Genomic DNA, 19104 nt, shown 5'->3' with positions numbered 1-19104 from the left:
GAACCAGCCTGTGAAACCCCTAAACAGACCAAGACAAGTGATCACTGCTATCTTGATAAAAGGAGGAGCCAAAAACTAAATTTACCCAGCATCCTACACTGGGGGGGGCTACATTTATGACCCTCTTTATGAATTCCAGGGGTAGAGTTACTGTTGGTGGTGATGTCACCATACCTCCCAATGCAGGTAAAGAGCACCACCCCTGCCACGCCCCGTCATGAGGACACACTCCTCTCCTGCACATACGTCCCCATCATACCCTCCACACTCCTCTCCTGCACATACTGCCCAATCATACCCTCCACACTCCTCTACTGCACATACTGCCCCGTCATACTCTCCACACTCCTCTCCTGCACATACAGTCCCCTGTCATACCCTCCACACTCCTCTCCTGCACATACTGCCCCGCCAAACCCTCCACACTCCTCTCCTGCACATACTGCCTCCTGTCATACCCTCCACACTCCTCTCCTGCACATACTGCCCCCTGTCATACCCTCCACACTCCTCTCCTGCACATACTTCCCCGTCATACCGTCCACACTCCTCTCCTGCACATACTTCCCCGTCATACCCTCCACACTCCTCTCCTGCACATACTTCCCCGTCATACCCTCCACACTCCTCTCCTGCACATACTTCCCCCTCTCATACCCTCCACACTCCTCTCCTGCACATACTTCCCCGTCATACCCTCCACACTCCTCTCCTGCACATACTGCCCCGTCATACCCTCCACACTCCTCTCCTGCACATACTGCCCCGTCATACCCTCCACACTCCTCTCCTGCACATAGGTCCCCCTGTCATACCCTCCACACTCCTCTCCTGCACATACGTCCCCCTGTCATACCCTCCACATACTGCCCAGTCATACCCTCCACACTCCTCTCCTGCACATACTGCCCCGTCATACCCTCCACACTCCTCTCCTGCACATACTGCCCCGTCATACCCTCCACACTCCTCTCCTGCACATACTGCCCCGTCATACCCTCCACACTCCTCTCCTGCACATAGGTCCCCCTGTCATACCCTCCACACTCCTCTCCTGCACATACGTCCCCCTGTCATACCCTCCACATACTGCCCCGTCATACCCTCCACACTCCTCTCCTGCACATACTTCCCCTGTCATACCCTCCACACTCCTCTCCTGCACATACTGCCCTGTCATACCCTCCACACTCCTCTCCTGAGTATACTGCCCCGTCATACCCTCCACACTCCTCTCCTGCACATACTGCCCCGTCATACCCTCCACACTCCTCTCCTGCACATACTGCCCTGTCATACCATCCACACTCCTCTCCTGAGTATACTGCCCCGTCATACCCTCCACACTCCTCTCCTGCACATACTGCCCAGTCATACCCTCCACACTCCTCTCCTGCACATAGGTCCCCCTGTCATACCCTCCACACTTCTCTCCTGCACATACGTCCCCCTGTCATGCCCTCCACATACTGCCCCGTCATACCCTCCACACTCCTCTCCTGCACATACTGCCCTGTCATACCATCCACACTCCTCTCCTGAGTATACTGCCCCGTCATACCCTCCACACTCCTCTCCTGCACATACTGCCCAGTCATACCCTCCACACTCCTCTCCTGCACATAGGTCCCCCTGTCATACCCTCCACACTTCTCTCCTGCACATACGTCCCCCTGTCATGCCCTCCACATACTGCCCCGTCATACCCTCCACACTCCTCTCCTGCACATACTTCCCCTGTCATACCCTCCACTCTTCTCCTGCACATACTGCCCCATCATACCCTCCACACTCCTCTCCTGCACATACTGCCCAGTCATACCCTCCACACTCCTCTCCTGCACATACTGCCCTGTCATACCCTCCACACTCCTCTCCTGCACATACTGCCCCGTCATACCCTCCACACTCCTCTTCTGCACACACTTCCCCTGTCATACCCTCCACACTCCTCTTCTGCACATACTTCCCCTGTCATACCCTCCACACTCCTCTCCTGCACATACTTCCCTGTCATACCCTCCACACTCCTCTCCTGCACATACTGCCCCGTCATACCCTCCACACTCCTCTCCTGCACATACTGCCCCGTCATACCCTCCACACTCCTCTCCTGCACATAGTTCACCCAACAAACTCTCTGTACTTCTCTCTACTCTCATTTACCCTTGTGTTGCCCTATGAAAAAGCAATCTGTGGTGGATCACTTTTTAGAGGACTATTGAAAGGCAGTGAGTTGACATTACATCACCTCCCTATTGCCTATTTGTACTCCTAACATCCCTCACCGCAACTGCCTTCCAAACTCAACAGAGACCATTACTTCCATGCAAAAATACATGCTAAGCTACCTTTGCAGCTTGGGGTGGGCAGTAAATACAGGTCAACCACCACTGTTTTTATCACCCCCCCAACCACATGTCCCGCCTCTTGTGCAAATTGCCCGGCAGTACTGCAATCATATATTTATCTTGACCTCGGAGTACAGGCTTGCTCATAGACTGTCAGAGCCTGGGATCAAACCTGGGCCTTCTGCGGTGAGAGGCAATGTCTCTACTTGCTGAGCCACCTGGAATGCTGGACAGCGCCCTTGACAACTGTTTGGATGATCCTGCCTTGGCCCTGTTTGTCTTGAACCTTGAACCCCTTGCTCCTCCCATGAACTTCCTGATAAAAGCCATGTCTCAGCATTTCCTCTTTGCCAGATTATTGTGCCTTCACCAGCCAATATCCCGCTTGTCTCTCCTACTGCCGTCTATACCTTCGCTACCGACCTTTGGCTTGTTCCTGGACTACGATTCTGCCTCATCCTCATCTACTACCGTTTGTGACCGACCCTTGGCTTGTTCCTGGACTACGATTCTGCCTCATCCTCATCTACTACCATTTGTGACCGACCCTTGGCTTGTTCCTGGACTACGATTCTGCCTCATCCTCATCTACTACCGTCTGTGACCAACCCTTGGCTTGTTGACGGACTCCGCTTCTGCTTGATTCCTAACCTGTTCAATCTGCTACTGGTTTCTGGCTTGCTCATTCCCTGGTGGGGTGATCCTGAGATCTGTGACCTGGTACCAACACGCAGCCAAATCCATCTCCACCATTAGGAGCTCTGGTGAACACCGGTTGGTACTTAGACTCCACACCTCGGGTGATCCCACTCCTCTGCCACAGTGACCTGCCTGTGTACCTATCCTGCTGGTTTCAGGTAAGCCTTTCCACTGCTATAACAACTGGTCTCTGAACCTGACCCCTGATCGTGACACATTGCTTACAAAGAGGATAAAATGGTAACAAGCTGATCTGTAATAAATCCATATTAATGCATTCCATACATCATTGGATATACAATTGTCTCTATACAATCCAGATGTCAATACAGAATTACAATAAAATTGCATCCAAAAACTCGCCGTGTTTCGTGACTCTTAGTTCACTTCTTCAGGAGTAGATGCAGGTATAATATCTGCAAGGTAAATCATCAAGTATATAATAACCTAGTGGGATCTTGTAATATTTGAAGTTGTTCCGATCTCAAGAGTCACAAGAGGGACCCTAATACTTACAAATCAGCTGAAAATGTATGACAGTATTTCCAAATGGTGATGGCCAGGGGAGTCTCACCCGGGAGCTGTGGAAGGATGACTCCATGAGAACCCAAGGGGACAAGCCAGAAGCAGATTCAAAATGGGTGGTCAATTCTGATAGCACCCAAAGTAGTTACTATGGAAAGAAATTTGGATATACACTATAGTAATAAAATGAATGACAAAATCAAGATGAGTGATAAACGACAAAAACAACTTGTAATGCTGGCTGCAGTATAGAAGTGAGTAGGGAGACATAGTGAGCGATTATATGAAAGGTGCAAGACTGCACCTAGTGGTGAAAAAATGGAAAGACATCCAGGTCCCAGTCTAGTCCACAGAAAGGTGTGCCAACACATATGGAAGAAAAATATTCTTCTCAAATATATTGGCATATATTTGAAATACTACAATTTTGGCCATATTCAATATATTTAAAAAAAAGTATATATTTTACACACACTGTATATTGAAATGTGTTTCCAAAAATATTTTTATTAGAAAAAAAGCAGGGCATACAGTGTACATACAAAAACGGATCACAGTCCGAACATAGACACAACATGTAGCATCCCGTTACGCAGACGGGCCATGGGTTTAAACCAGAATACACATCGCTATGAAATATATCCTTATTGTATATAGCAAACCCGTATATACCAAGAGTGTAATAGATAAATCAAAGCGGGCATATTGTTTAACGACCTATGTATTTGTGAGCCCCTAAGTTAAGGGGGAGCGATGTGTTGGGTAGTGCTAGCACAGGATAATATATATGATATAGTATGTGCGTCCATTGCAGGGACGTGTGAGCCATGTGAAATCAGTCACACCTATATGGGAGATTAAATGCAATAATTGTATAGAATGTATGAACAATGAAGGCGTGTAGAAGGTGTGAGAGAGGAAAAAGTCAGGGAGGATAGTTAGAGAAAAAGATATAGAGTGAGGTAGTGGGGGGGAGGAGGGGTAAAAGAGACAAAAAAAAAGGGGGGGGAAGGGAGGAGAATGGGTAGGTTGTAACGGGGACGTTAAAGTGAATAGATTTGGATAAAATAGTGCACATCATTTAGTGCAAGCCAAAAATATAGTCCTATGGATTAAGATGCAATACTTGCAAGATCAATCAAGGGGGTAACACGTGGGTCCAGAAGCCGAAATGCAGGCTACGATGTCAAGTCTCAGTCCATCCAAATGTGTCTACAGTGGACAGGGCGTTCTCTACTACAACACTGTGTCTAACCATTCAGTCAGGGGGGAAATGTGTTTTTATATATTACAAAATATGAAAAATATTTTAAAATATATCATTTTAGATTTTGCTTAACATAGTCATTTTTGCAAATATTTGTAAATGCATTCCAAATATGTAGATTAACTGTATTTTTAAAGACACAATATATTTGAAAATATGTAAAAAAAATTTTTTATATATTTGGAAATATATAAAAAGACACATTTCAACATACAGTATATATTATATATGTTTTATTTATTTTAAATACAGCCAAAGTTATAGTATTTCAAATATGTCAATATATATGGGAAGAATATTTTTAAAATATATTTTTCTTCCATGTGGAAATAAAGAGAGACCACCAAGTAGCCAGAGCCGAATGAAGACAAAATGTAGGCAGCCAAAAGCATAAACCACCATGGATCAGAAGCGGTCATTGGAATACTGAATAGATATTTGAGTCACAATACAACAAAAATGGAATGCGGCCCTGGCTGTAATTTAGCAGTAATAAAAGGAAACAAGATCACTTTATGGAATGTACTGCACCTGGTGGTATGAAAAAGAAAGAAAAGACCCAAATCACAGAATCCAGTCCAAAGATAAAAGAATATGCCAATGAAAAATAGACCACCAAGGCCATATGCAAAAACTAATATAAGCAGCCAAACCATGACCCACCATGACTCCATCTCTATACATCAAAGTGTTACTTCTCAGTATCCTCATGGGGCAAACCACCCCCATAAGCTACAACTATTTATCCCGGGAGGGGGGCTAATCAGTTGTCCCTCCCAACATTGTGTGTGCAATCAAAGAGGGGAGGCACTCAACAACAAGTGTGGCTTCTCAGTGTCCTCATAGGAAAAAAAAAAAAAAAAATCTTCATCTGCTTCCACCATTTGTCCCCAGGGGCTAGGCGCTGGTCCCCCCCAACAGTCTAAAAGGGGAAGCGCTCAACAAAGTCATCCACCGCCATGCAGGCACAATGGGGATGTGAGTACCATATTCCTCAAGGCTGCAGCAAGATGGAACAAAGCACACTGGTGTGATGACGCCGCAATGACGCTGACATCACACATCAAGCGCAGACATGGTGCCGATGCGGCCCAGACCCCGCCTGTATAAGCAGGCTTGGGCAGCAAAAAGAGGTAAAAGTCTCCTCGATGCATCACATCTGGAGGATGAGGCAGACCCTGGCCAATCAATCCCAAACCAGAAATGTCATACTAGGAAGTTTACATAATCTGTGTAGTAATACAATAAATTCTGGTCAGTATCTCACAATGTCATTATTGTACATCTGCATGGTGCAAGAGGCCACTATGGACCGGGGTGTCCACCCAAATGAATATAATAAAAATAGAATGTGACCTGATGCACCCGGTGATGTGCCTCCATCCCTTATATCCAAACAACCAATTTATTTGTCCTGGGACTTTAAATGAGGCACAAAACACACGACCAACGAGCAAACTTCTCATCGCTCACAAAAGAGGATAAAATGGTAACAAGCTGATTTGTAATAAATCCATATTAATGCATTCCATACATCATTGGATATACAATTGTCTCTATACAATCCAGATGTCAATACAGAATTACAATAAAATTGCATCCAAAAACTCAACGTGTTTCGTGACTCTTAGTACACTTCTTCAGGAGTAGATGCAGGTATAATATCTGCAAGGTGAATCATCAAGTATATAACAACCTAGTGGGATCTTGTAATATTTGAAGTAGTTCCAATCTCAAGGGTCACCAGAGGGTCCCTAATACTAACAAATCAGCTAAAAATAAGACAGTATTTCCAAATGGTGATGGCCAGGGGAGTCTCACCCGGGAGCTGTGGAAGGATGACTCTGAGAACCCAAGGGGACAAGCCAGAAGCAGATTGAAAGTGGGTGGGCAATTCTGATAGCACCCAAAGTAGTTACTATGGAAAGAAATTTGGATATACATTATATAAATTATCCTCTTTTTGTAAGCAATGAGAAGTTTATTCATTTATTAGATATTTATGTTGGAAACAAGTTGTTAGTCGTGTGTTGTGCCTCATTTAAAGTCCCAGGACAAATAAATTGGTTGTATGGTATACTGTTGGGGAAGCATACAAAGCTGTTCCATCACCTCATCTTGGCCACTCAGATTATCTATTCCTCTTTCTCATTCCACCTCACAGTCCAATCAGGCAAATAATTGTTCCAGAAAGCAAGGAGACACGGATTTGGCCAGATGGCTCTCGAGCAGTTACAGGACTGCTTTGAGAGGACCAAATGGGAAATTTTAAACATGGCCTAAATAGTGTTGGGCGGTCTGTTCTAGTTGAACCTAAGTTAGACTTGCTCATGGGCCATTTGTGTGTTGGCTGAGCACACGAACAGTACAGGTGTTCGGCAGGCTGTTCGCCCACCGTGCCCCACAATGCACTGCGCCCTGACAGTGCATTGTGATTGGTCAATGCAATGCACCTCACCATACCAACGGTACCATGTACCACATACTCATTCACATGGGAAGGAGGTGGGATCTGGGGGCCCCCTTTTTAAAGGGAGATTCAAGATTCTAATAAGCCCCCCACAACCACAGCCCAGAGTTTTGGGGAGGAAGCCCTTTTCCCCCCCATCAACATGGGGACAAGGTTTTTTGGGGGAAGGGGTGCCCCCCATGCCCCAAAGTACCCCCATGTTGAGGGCATGTATCCTGGTATGGTTCAGGCGGGGGTGCTTGCTCATACACCCCTTTCCTGACCTGCTGGGCTGCATGCTCAGATAAGGGTCTAGTATGGATTTTTAGGGGGGACCCCCATGCCTTTTAATTTTTTTTTTTTTACATTTTGGTGTGGGGGTTGCCTTCAAAATCCATAGCAGCACCAAAGGGCTTGGTATGGATGGGAGGGGGAACCCCACGCCAGTTTTTTTAAAAAAAAAACAGTAGTAGAGAGACACTCATCTTCACAGCTCTGGACATCCCCGGGAACAAAAGTTAAGCTCTACACATATCAAGCAGTCTCTCGGGTTCCCACAGGGCATTTGTCCATCTTTTCTTTCATCCTTTCTTTGGGGGGGAGGTGCTTGCTGCCCCCTTGAAAAATGCCACCCTATGCAAGTGCCTTGTGGTAAATACACCCCTGGTTGGGAGGCATATCAAGGTTTTTCCTAATCAGAAGCCCTGGATGACCAAGAGAGTACATTGTCTCTTGAGAGAACGGGATGGTGCCTTTAGGAATGGGGATCCGGTGAAGTATAGTGTTGTTAGAGCAAACCTAAAGAGGGGCATAAAAGAGGCCAAATTAGTTTATAAAAATAAAATTGCAGAATACTGCAGAGGGAATGATGTACGGGAAGGTTGGAGAGGGATACAGGATATCCTAAACCACAGAGAGAACACTCACCAGGGTGCACATTTTAATATCCAACGGGCTGAGGAATTCAACAGCTTTTTCTCACACTTCGAGGATGCAGTACCCCAGGCAAACAATTTTTTGAGCTCGCGCATGGGTGATTCCGCACCTGTGGTACAGGAACACGATGTGTGTCAGGCATTTAAATCTGTCAATCGGTGGGCCCAGATGGGGTCCAAGGGAGGGCTGTTAAGACCTGAGCCAACCACCTTGCAGGGGTCTTTAATTTAACTGATCATTATTATTGGCTGTGGCTCCAACCTGCTTAAAATCTCCTATTATTACTCCCATACCAAAAGTAGCAAACAGATAGTATGAAGGACCATAGGCCAATTGTGCTCCCCCCGGTAATAATGAAGTTTTGAGGGATTGGTGTTAATGTATCAAAACAGCCTCACCAGGTAGTTTTGTCACCAGGTGACCCTTGTGGTGTGGGGCAAACAATTTGTCCCTAAACATTGGGGAGATCAAGGAGTTAATAACTGATTTTAGGAAGACCAAGACTGACATGGATCCATTCTACACCAGAGGAGACGTGGTAGAGCCGGTATCTGCGTTTAAGTATTAAAGTGTTAATAAACCCCGGACCCCGCATTCACTACATCCGCTCTCCCCGGACCCCGCATTCACTACATCCGCTCTCCCCGGACCCCGCATTCACTACATCCGCTCTCCCCGGACCCCGCATTCACTACATCCGCTCTCCCCGGACCCCGCATTCACTACATCCGCTCTCCCCGGACCCCGCATTCACTACATCCGCTCTCCCCGGACCCCGCATTCACTACATCCGCTCTCCCCGGACCCCGCATTCACTATATCCGCTCTCCCCCAGGACCCTGCATTCACTATATCTGCTCTCCCCAGACCCTGCATTCACTATATCTGCTCTCCCCGGACCCTGCATTCACTACATCCGCTCTCCCCAGACCCTGCATACACTACATCCGCTCTCCCTGGACCCTGCATACACTACATCCGCTCTCCCTGGACCCTGCATACACTACATCCGCTCTCCCTGGACCCTGCATACACTACATCCGCTCTCCCTGGACCCTGCATACACTACATCCGCTCTCCCTGGACCCTGCATACACTATATCTGCTCTCACATAGTACACAACATGGAAATGCAATTATTTTAGTAAATATAAACTTCGAAATCTGGAAACCATCTGGCAGGAGGTTCAGAAAAGAAAGCGGTGAGAACAAAGTGACTCGGGGCGGGACCGAGCCGCAGCTCTATGTCTTATGAATCCACAGAGTGGGGCTCAGGAGTGAGCATGCACCAGTGCCCCCATAGCAAGAGGCTTACTGGTCAAGGGGGGGAAGAGCCATGATCACTGGCGGGGGACACGAGAAGAAGAGGATCTGGGTTGCATTGTGCAAAACCACTGCACAGAGAAGGTAAGTAGAACTTTTTTTAAATAACAAAGCTTTAACATCACTTGAGATTAAAAACAAATTCAAATTTATTTGAAGTAAGAGACAGACAAGATAGAAAATGACTGATATATACATAGTTGACAAATGCCTTGGACTGTAGGTCATGTTTGTTGCCACCTCTGCTGGGCCATGTGCCACATTGGGTGCCAACATCACTGGGTAAGACTTGAAGTGCAGCTAGTCCTGGAGGCAAAAGTGAATAGCTCAAGACAAGCCTTGTCACCACAACTGGCCAATCAGTAACCATTGGTTTTGTACCCTGGGTACACCCCACCCTGAGTAAATTGCTGCCCATAGACATTTTGAGTATGCATGTAACCCCCCCCCCCCCCCCCCCCATGGTGTGGATACACTGGGATGTCAAAGACCGTATTATTGGGAGGGAAATCTGAAGAGGAGATTCTGGCTTCAAAGGGTCTGGGCAGGGGAGGCATCAGACTGGGAGTGTAAACATCCCTCCGCATAGGTGGAGCTGGAGTATGGGGTAGGCATGTAGTCTAGGAGTGGGTGGATGCTCGGAGGGGCCACCACATTAGGGGCCATGCATTTTGAATATGACTTTGGAAGGTTCCATAAGAGCACTGGGAAGGTTGCGGCAGGATCTATATTTGGGGGTTGGGTTTGTACTGAGGGACCAGCCTCTGCATCTGATCTGACCACAGTATTGTCTTTTGAAAGATGGGGGTGGTAAAAGTCTACAGATCTGTAGGGCTGTCCATGCAGGATATAAGGAGCCAGGTCAGGAGGGTAGGCTTCTTGCTGGGTGCCTCTCATATGCTGCAGCTTCATGGCATCCTCCGGAATTCGGCTCACATCCACCGTCCAGTAGTTGCCCTTAGCCTGCAGCTTTAGCAGATCTTTTAGGACCTGCAAAGAGTGAGAAGACATTAGAGGCGTAGGCCGGCACAGCAAATTCACACAAATCTATTACGGGTCAGGGGAACCGATCCTTACGGCCTATTTATAATACAGACAAATAATTTCCCCGGATCTGCCCCTATTATCATAAATGGTTATATTTTACATGGATAATATATGTACAAAATTAAAAAGGTTTGCTTTATATAGAGTGGGAAATGGTAGAATCCCCTATCAGGTGTGTGCTAAGATTTTAACTGGAGTTCTTTTTTTTAATCAAAATTGTATATAAATCTAAGTATACACAAATATACAAAATACAAAAATCAACCTATTGGAGTGTTGTCTCTGCCCCTCCTGTGAGGTTTCTGGCAATCTGCAAATTCTGGGAGAATGGTAAGGAATTGGTTGCTGCGGGAGGGGCAGTTCTCTCCACCGGAAGATAGAGCAATGCCCTGCACTGGGGGGGGGGGGGGGGGACAATACTCTGTTCTGAAAGGAAGAAGAGGGTCAAACCTGTAGTAGAGGTGGTGGCAATGCCCTGGGGTGGAGGAGACAATGCCTGCCCTGGGGTGGCCATATGAAGAATATAATGATGCAATAGGTAGAATCAGTGTGGGGTAATGGGAGGATGAGGGAGGGTAAAAACACAAGGTAGAGTAATGAAGCAGAGGGGAAATCTACACATACCGGGGTGTATTTACTAAAGCTAGAGAGTGCAAAATCAAGTTCACTTCTGCATAAAAACCAATCAGCTTCCAGGTTTTACTGACAAAGCCTAATTGAACAAGCAGAGGTAAGAAGCTGATTGACTACCATGCACAGCTGCACCAGATTCTGAGTGCACCAGCATTAGGCTGGCCATACATTATACAATTTTCTTGAGCCAGCCACCTTGCAGGGGTCTTAACGGATCATCATCATTGGTTGTGGTTCCAACCTGCTTAAAATCTACTATTATTCCCATACCAAAAGTAGCAAACCTAGATAGTATGAAGGACCATAGGCCAATTGTGCTCACCCCGGTAATAATGAAGTGCTTTGAGGGATTGGTGTTAAAAATGCATCAAAACAGCTTCACCAGATAGTTTAGATGCTTGTGGTGTGGGGCAAACAATGTGTCCCTAAACATTGGGGAGACCAAGGAGTTAATGGTTTTTAGGAAGACCAAGACTGACATGGTTCCAGTCTACACCAGAGAAGTGGTAGAGCCGGTATCTGCTTTTAAGTTTTTAGGTATTTAAAGTGTTACTAAACACTGGACCCCGCATCACTATACCTGGTCTCCCTGCACTCACTATACCTGGTCTCCCCGGAGCCCGCATTCACTATACCTGGTCTCCCACAGTACACAGAATATGGAAATGCAATTATTTTAGTAAATATAAACTGGTAAATACCTTTTCTCATCAGCAGTATATAGCAGTCTTGACTTCTATCAGTGTCCAGTGGAGCACTGGCTTAAGCTTGTAGGAGTCAACTTTCTTCTTTAGTGGCATGCAGAACCCCTGACCTCTGGACAATGCTGATTGGCCCTGTGCTAATCACATGTACTGTTCCAAGAAAAAAACCTCTAGCAATACACACCAAACTGAGCATGTGCAGAGTGTCTCCACACAATATGTCTTATCAGGATGTACGAGGGGGGGACACTAAGGGGAGAATCAGAAGACAGGATCAAACAGCATTTTTACACACCACAGAGGATTAACGCCTTAGGTTCCACGGTGAGTATAACAAGCATTCTTTACTGCATATAGTTAGTTAGGCTGGAAAAAAAAAAAAGTTAATCATACACCCACAGCTGATCCAGAGGAAGGCAAAAAACACCCAGCAAAGCATGATCTAATTTGCACCTGCTGGGGGAAAAAAAATCCTTCCTGATCCCCCCCTTATGTATTATACATGGAGATCATATCCCCCCTTATGTATTATACATGGAGATCATATCCCCCCTTATGTATTATACATGGAGATCATATCCCCCCTTATGTATTATACATGGAGATCATATCCCCCCTTATGTATTATACATGGAGATCATATCCCCCCTTATGTATTATACATGGAGATCATATCCCCCCTTATGTATTATACATGGAGATCATATCCCCCCTTATGTATTATACATGGAGATCATATCCCCCCTTATGTATTATACATGGAGATCATATCCCCCTTATGCTTTATACATGGAGATCATATCCCCCTTATGTATTATACATGGAGATCATATCCCCCCTTATGCATTATACATGGTGATCATATCCCCCCTTATGCATTATACATGGTGATCATATCCCCCCCTTATGCATTATACATGGTGATCATATCCCCCCCTTATGTATTATACATGGTGATCATATCCCCCCCTTATGTATTATACATGGAGATCATATCCCCCCTTATGTATTATACATGGAGATCATATCCCCCCTTATGTATTATACATGGAGATCATATCCCCCCTTATGTATTATACATGGAGATCATATCCCCCCTTATGTATTATACATGGAGATCATATCCCCCCTTATGTATTATACATGGAGATCATATCCCCCCTTATGTATTATACATGGAGATCATATCCCCCCTTATGTATTATACAAGGAGATCATATCCCCCCTTATGTATTATACATGGAGATCATATCCCCCCTTATGTATTATACATGGAGATCATATCTCCCCTTATGTATTATACATGGAGATCATATCCCCCCTTATGTATTATACATGGTGATCATATCCCCCTTATGTATTATACATGGTGATCATATCCCCCCCTTATGTATTATACATGGAGATCATATCCCCCCCTTATGTATTATACATGGAGATCATATCTCCCCCCCTTATGTATTATACATGGAGATCATATCTCCCCCCCTTATGTATTATACATGGAGATCATATCTCCCCCCCTTATGTATTATACATGGAGATCATATCCCCCCCTTATGTATTATACATGGAGATCATATCCCCCTTATGTATTATACATGGAGATCATATCCCCCTTATGTATTATACATGGAGATCATATCCCCCCTTATGTATTATACATGGAGATCATATCCCCCCTTATGTATTATACATGGAGATCATATCCCCCCCTTATGTATTATACATGGAGATCATATCCCCCCCTTATGTATTATACATGGAGATCATATCCCCCCTTATGTATTATACATGGAGATCATATCTCCCCCTTATGTATTATACATGGAGATCATATCTCCCCCCCTTATGTATTATACATGGAGATCATATCTCCCCCCCTTATGTATTATACATGGAGATCATATCTCCCCCCCTTATGTATTATACATGGAGATCATATCTCCCCCCCTTATGTATTATACATGGAGATCATATCTCCCCCCCTTATGTATTATACATGGAGATCATATCTCCCCCCCTTATGTATTATACATGGAGATCATATCTCCCCCCCTTATGTATTATACATGGAGATCATATCTCCCCCCCTTATGTATTATACATGGAGATCATATCTCCCCCCCTTATGTATTATACATGGTGATCATATCCCCCCTTATGTATTATACATGGAGATCATATCCCCCCTTATGTATTATACATGGAGATCATATCCCCCCTTATGTATTATACATGGAGATCATATCCCCCCTTATGTATTATACATGGAGATCATATCCCCCCTTATGTATTATACATGGAGATCATATCCCCCCTTATGTATTATACATGGAGATCATATCCCCCCTTATGTATTATACATGGAGATCATATCCCCCCTTAATCTCCTCTTTAAGAGAATAAATTCAGTTCCTCTAATCTTTCCTCATAGCTGATCTCCTCCATGCCTCGTATCAGTTTAGTTGCCCTTCTCTGTACTTTCTCCAGTTCCCCAATGTTCTTTTTGTGAATTGGTGCCCAAAACTGAACTGCATATTCCAGATGAGGTATTACTAATGATTTGTACCGGGGTAATATGATCTCTCTGGAGTTTATACCTCTTAATACAAGAGGATTTTGCTAGCTATAGAAGCTGCAGCTTGGCATTGCATGCCGTTATTAGGCTTGTGATCTACCAGAACCCCCAGATCCTTCACCATTGATTCCCCAGTTGTACCCCCCTAGTATGTATGATGCATGCATATTCTTAACCCCAAGTGCAGAACCTTAAATCTATAAAGATTAAATCTCATTGGCCCCATAGTCCCCCAATTACACAGAGCATTGAGGTCGGCTTGTAAATTGAAGACATCCTGTAAGGACGTTATTCCATGTCACAGCTTCTGCAAAGACTGAAATGGGATTTTTAATCTGACCCTATATTGTTTATAAATATAGTAAAAAGTAAGGGTCCCAACACTGAACCCTGGGGTACACCACTGATGACCCCAGACCATCCAGAGTATGAATCAACCACTACTCTCTGAATACGATCTTTTAGCCAGTTTTCTAACCATTTACATATGGATTTTTCCAATCCTGTAGACTTTACCTTACAAGTTAGCCGTGTGGGGGAACTGTGTCAAATGCTTTTCCAAAATCCAAGTATACCACGTCCACCCCCACCCCTCTGTCCATGGTTTTGCTCACTTCCTCAAAAAGAAATCAGATTTTTTTGAAAACTTCTGTCTTTCATGAATCCATGCCGTCTGCTGCTTAAAATATTTGTTTCCAGCAAGAACTCATCTATGTGGTCTTTTATTAAACTCTCCAGTATCTTCCCAGCTATAGAAGTTAAACTAACAGGTCTGTAATTACTTGGTAAAGATTTTGACCCCTTTTTATATATATCGGCACCACATTGGCCTTACACCAATCCAGTGGTACTATGCCAGCCATTAAAGAGTCCCTAAAAATGAGAAACAATGGCTTTGAAATGACAGCAATTCTTTAAGGCCCCGTGGGTGTATGCCATCCGGTCCAGGGGCTTTATTCACCTTTAGTCTGTATAAATATTTTTGGATCATATCAATTGTGAGCCAATGTGGATCATCTGGAGCTGTGTCAGTACCACGCCCATTATTGACAAGAGCTCCCCCCATGCTCCTTTGTATATAAAGAGCTGAAGGTATTAAATACATTTGCCTTCTTTTTCCCCAGTCACCCCCTCTAGATTCTGTAAAGGGCCTACATGATCAGACCGAACCTTTTTACTATTAATATAATTGAAGAATTTTTGGAGGTTGGTCCTGCTATCTGTTGCAATCTTTCATTTGGTTTCAATTTTTGCAGCCTTTATGTCCTTTTTGCATATTCTTTGTAATGTTTATATGATAGCGTTCATTTTTATAATAAAAGCGCTTTTCTTATTATTTATAGCCTTTTAATCTTTGGCTATAAGCCACATAGGTTTGATTTTTAGCCTTTTAAACTTGTTGCCCATGGAAATATATTTTGCAGTGTGTTCACATACATTCTTTGAAGAACTCCCATTTCTGTGTTGTGTTCATCAATGCCAATGTTCCCCCCCAGTCTAAGTCTTGGACAGCAGCTTTCAGCCTTGGAAAATTACCTCTTGAAATTGAGTGTTTTTCCCGTATGTGCTAGCTGTTTACAGCTAATACATGAGGTAATGTTATGGTCACTGCTACCCAGATGTTCTTTTATATGGACAGTCGTAATAAGCTCTGCATGGTTTGAGATTAACAGGTCCAGCAGAGCATCATTCCTAGTTGGGGCCTCTATGAATTGTACCATAAAATTGTCCTGTGGTAGGTTTAAAAATGTTTGCCCTTTAACTGTTCCTGCAGTCCCATTACTCCAGTCAATTTCCAGGTAGTTAAAATCCCCCATTATTATCACTGACCCAGCCCTTGGGAGCTCCTCATTAACACTGGGAGGCTTATAACAAACTCCAATGATTACCATTGTAGTACGCACCCAATGTGCATTTCCACCCATAATACTTCAGCCTCATCACACTCTCCATCAACTAGGTCCTCATCACACTCAGTCTGAGATCACTTCTCACATAGAGACAAACACCTCCACCTTTCCAATTTACCTTCTCTCCAAAAGAGAACATAGCCAGGAATATTAATGGCCCAGTCAAGTGAAGAATGAAGCCAAGATTCAGCAATACCAATTAATTCATAGCTCTCTTCATGCAACAATGCTTTCAACTCACCTATTTTGCTTGGCAGACTTCTGGCATTGTTGAAAACACTTTGACACCTTGTTCATACATTTTGTATATTTTTTATTTTCATATAAATGGTACCAATTCCATTGGTTGTTTGCAACATGGGAACCTCATCTGCCATAGCCTTCCCCCCCATCTTTCCCCATAACACCCACCAATAAGGACAGACCCCTGTCTGATCTGTCTACCCCATTATAATCTAATTCCTCCCTCGATCCTAGTTTAAATACTCCTCCAGCCTTCCCATAAACCGCTCCCCCAGCACAGCAGACCATCTCTAGCATTTAGGTTTCACCCCAACGAAAAGTCGGCCCAGTGCTCTAGGAACCCAAATCCTTCCCTCTTACACCAGGTCTTCAGCCATGCATTGAGTTCTCTAATCTCCCAGTCTTTCCTGAGTTGCGCATGGCACAGGTAATATTTCAGAGAATATCACCTTGGAGGTCCTTCCTTTCAACTTGCAGCCTAGTTCTTGAAATTGATTCTTTAGGAGCATCCACCTTCCATGTATTCTGTCATTGGTTCCAACATGAACCAAGACAGCTGGGTCATGCCCAACCCCTCCCAGTAATTTATCAACCCGGTCCACCATATGCCGAACCCTGGCACTAGGGAGACAACCAACCATTTGGTTGAGGCAATCCTGGCGACAAATTATTCTATCAGTCCTTCTGATCATAGAATCCCCTACTACCACCAGCTGTCTAGGCCTTCCTGCACTACCCTCACCACCCCTCCCAGATGGTCTGCCCTCCCAGCTGTAAGATAGCAGTGACATTCCGGGCTGCCACCCCTGAGCTTACCACCCCCACATCTTCACACAACTTGGCAAATCTGTTCGGGTGCTCAAACCCAGGGCCAGCCTTCCTTCTCTGTGAGCCCCTACCACTCCCTCTTGTTATAGTAACCCATCTTCCTACCTGATAATCCTGATTAGCCCATCTACATCAATCCCATTAGCTACTTGCTCAGAGAGCAGAAGACCCCGTTCATGGTTGATAACTCTGCCCAGTATTGCAACTTTCTCCTCCAGACCTCTAACATGAGATTCCAGAAGGGCGACCCGCTCACATCTGTTGCAGCGGTATCCATCCTGGAGCTGTTGCTCCATACATGCGGCATACTGGGCATTGCACAAAGCCTTCCACCCTGCTAGCATTCATATCCCAGTCACAATATTAATCGGAAAGATCACTTGTCACTTACAGCTTAGTAGACTCCTGTTATCGTTTCCAACGCCAGTTTTTAAAATTCACTTATCAAAAGGTCCAGCAAGCAAAATACAGGCAACCTCAGAGTGAGCTCTACAGCAAGCTATATAGGACCTGTATCACCTGGGACCAATTAACCCCGCCCCTTAATTAGCAGAGTGAAGGAAGACAAAGAAACAAAGAAAAAAATGCTATTTAAAAAGTGACAGAAAAAGGGATTTAAAAAAGTAAAATCTTTTAGCAAGATCCAAAGAAGAAAATAAAACAACTACAAGCACCAGCAATCACCAGCAGTCAGAAGTAAAATGTTTTCAAATTTCCCGCTCTTTAGTGATCAGCCAGCATACAATGCCAGACTGATTGTTCTGTTGGGGGTTTAGTAACACTTTATGTCACCTGGAACACTCCAGCAACTATGGAAGAATGTTGTTCATTGACTATAGTTCGCCTTTTAATACCGTTGTCCCAGATCTATTGGTGGGGAAGAGCTGAAGCTGAATATGCCCCCTTCCCTTTGCTCTTGGACAGTGGTCTCCAAACTACAGCCCTGGGGCCAGATGTGGCCCTTTGATTGCCTTTATCTGGACTTTGAGACATTATTCCTGCCAGTCACACCAACAATGGGGAACTATTCCTCCCACTGACACCAACAATGGGGCACTATTCCTCCCACTGACACCAACATCGAGGCACTATTCCTTCCATTGACCCCAACAATGAGGCACTATTACTCCCACTGACACCGACAATGAGGCACTATTCCTCCCACTGACACCAACAATGGGGCACTATTCCTCCCACTGACACCAACATCGAGGCACTATTCCTTCCATTAACCCCAACAATGGGGCACTATTCCTTCCACTGACACCAACAATGGGGCACTATTCCTTCCACTGACACCAACAATGGGGCACTATTCCTTCCACTGACACCAACAGTGGGACATTATTCCTTTCACTGACACCAACAATGGGGCACTATTGCTTCCACTGACACCAACAATAGGGCACTATTCCTGCCACTAACACCAACAATAGGGCACTATTCCTTCCACTGACACCAACAATGGGGCACTATTCCTGCCACTCATACTAACAATGGGGCACTATTCCTGCCTCTCACACCAACAGTGGGGCACAATTCCTTCCACTGACAACAACAATGGGGCACTATTCTTGCCACTGACACCAATACTGGGGCACTATTCCT

General features: G+C 44.9%; 1 pseudogene; it reads right to left on the bottom strand.

Annotated features, from left to right (window-relative positions):
• Window positions 1–10081: 10081 nt before the first annotated feature.
• Window positions 10082–10561, bottom strand: LOC149450339 (forkhead activin signal transducer 3 pseudogene; annotated as a pseudogene).
• Between the last annotated feature and the right edge of the window lie 8543 nt (window positions 10562–19104).

This window comes from Staurois parvus, unplaced genomic scaffold (assembly GCF_062004578.1).
Source record: "Staurois parvus isolate SC_StPar_1 unplaced genomic scaffold, SC_StPar_1.0 ptg000575l, whole genome shotgun sequence".
Classification (NCBI taxonomy): Eukaryota; Metazoa; Chordata; class Amphibia; order Anura; family Ranidae; genus Staurois; species Staurois parvus.
Note: the sequence above shows the minus strand (reverse complement) of the source record. Positions and strands in the feature narration are given on the sequence as shown.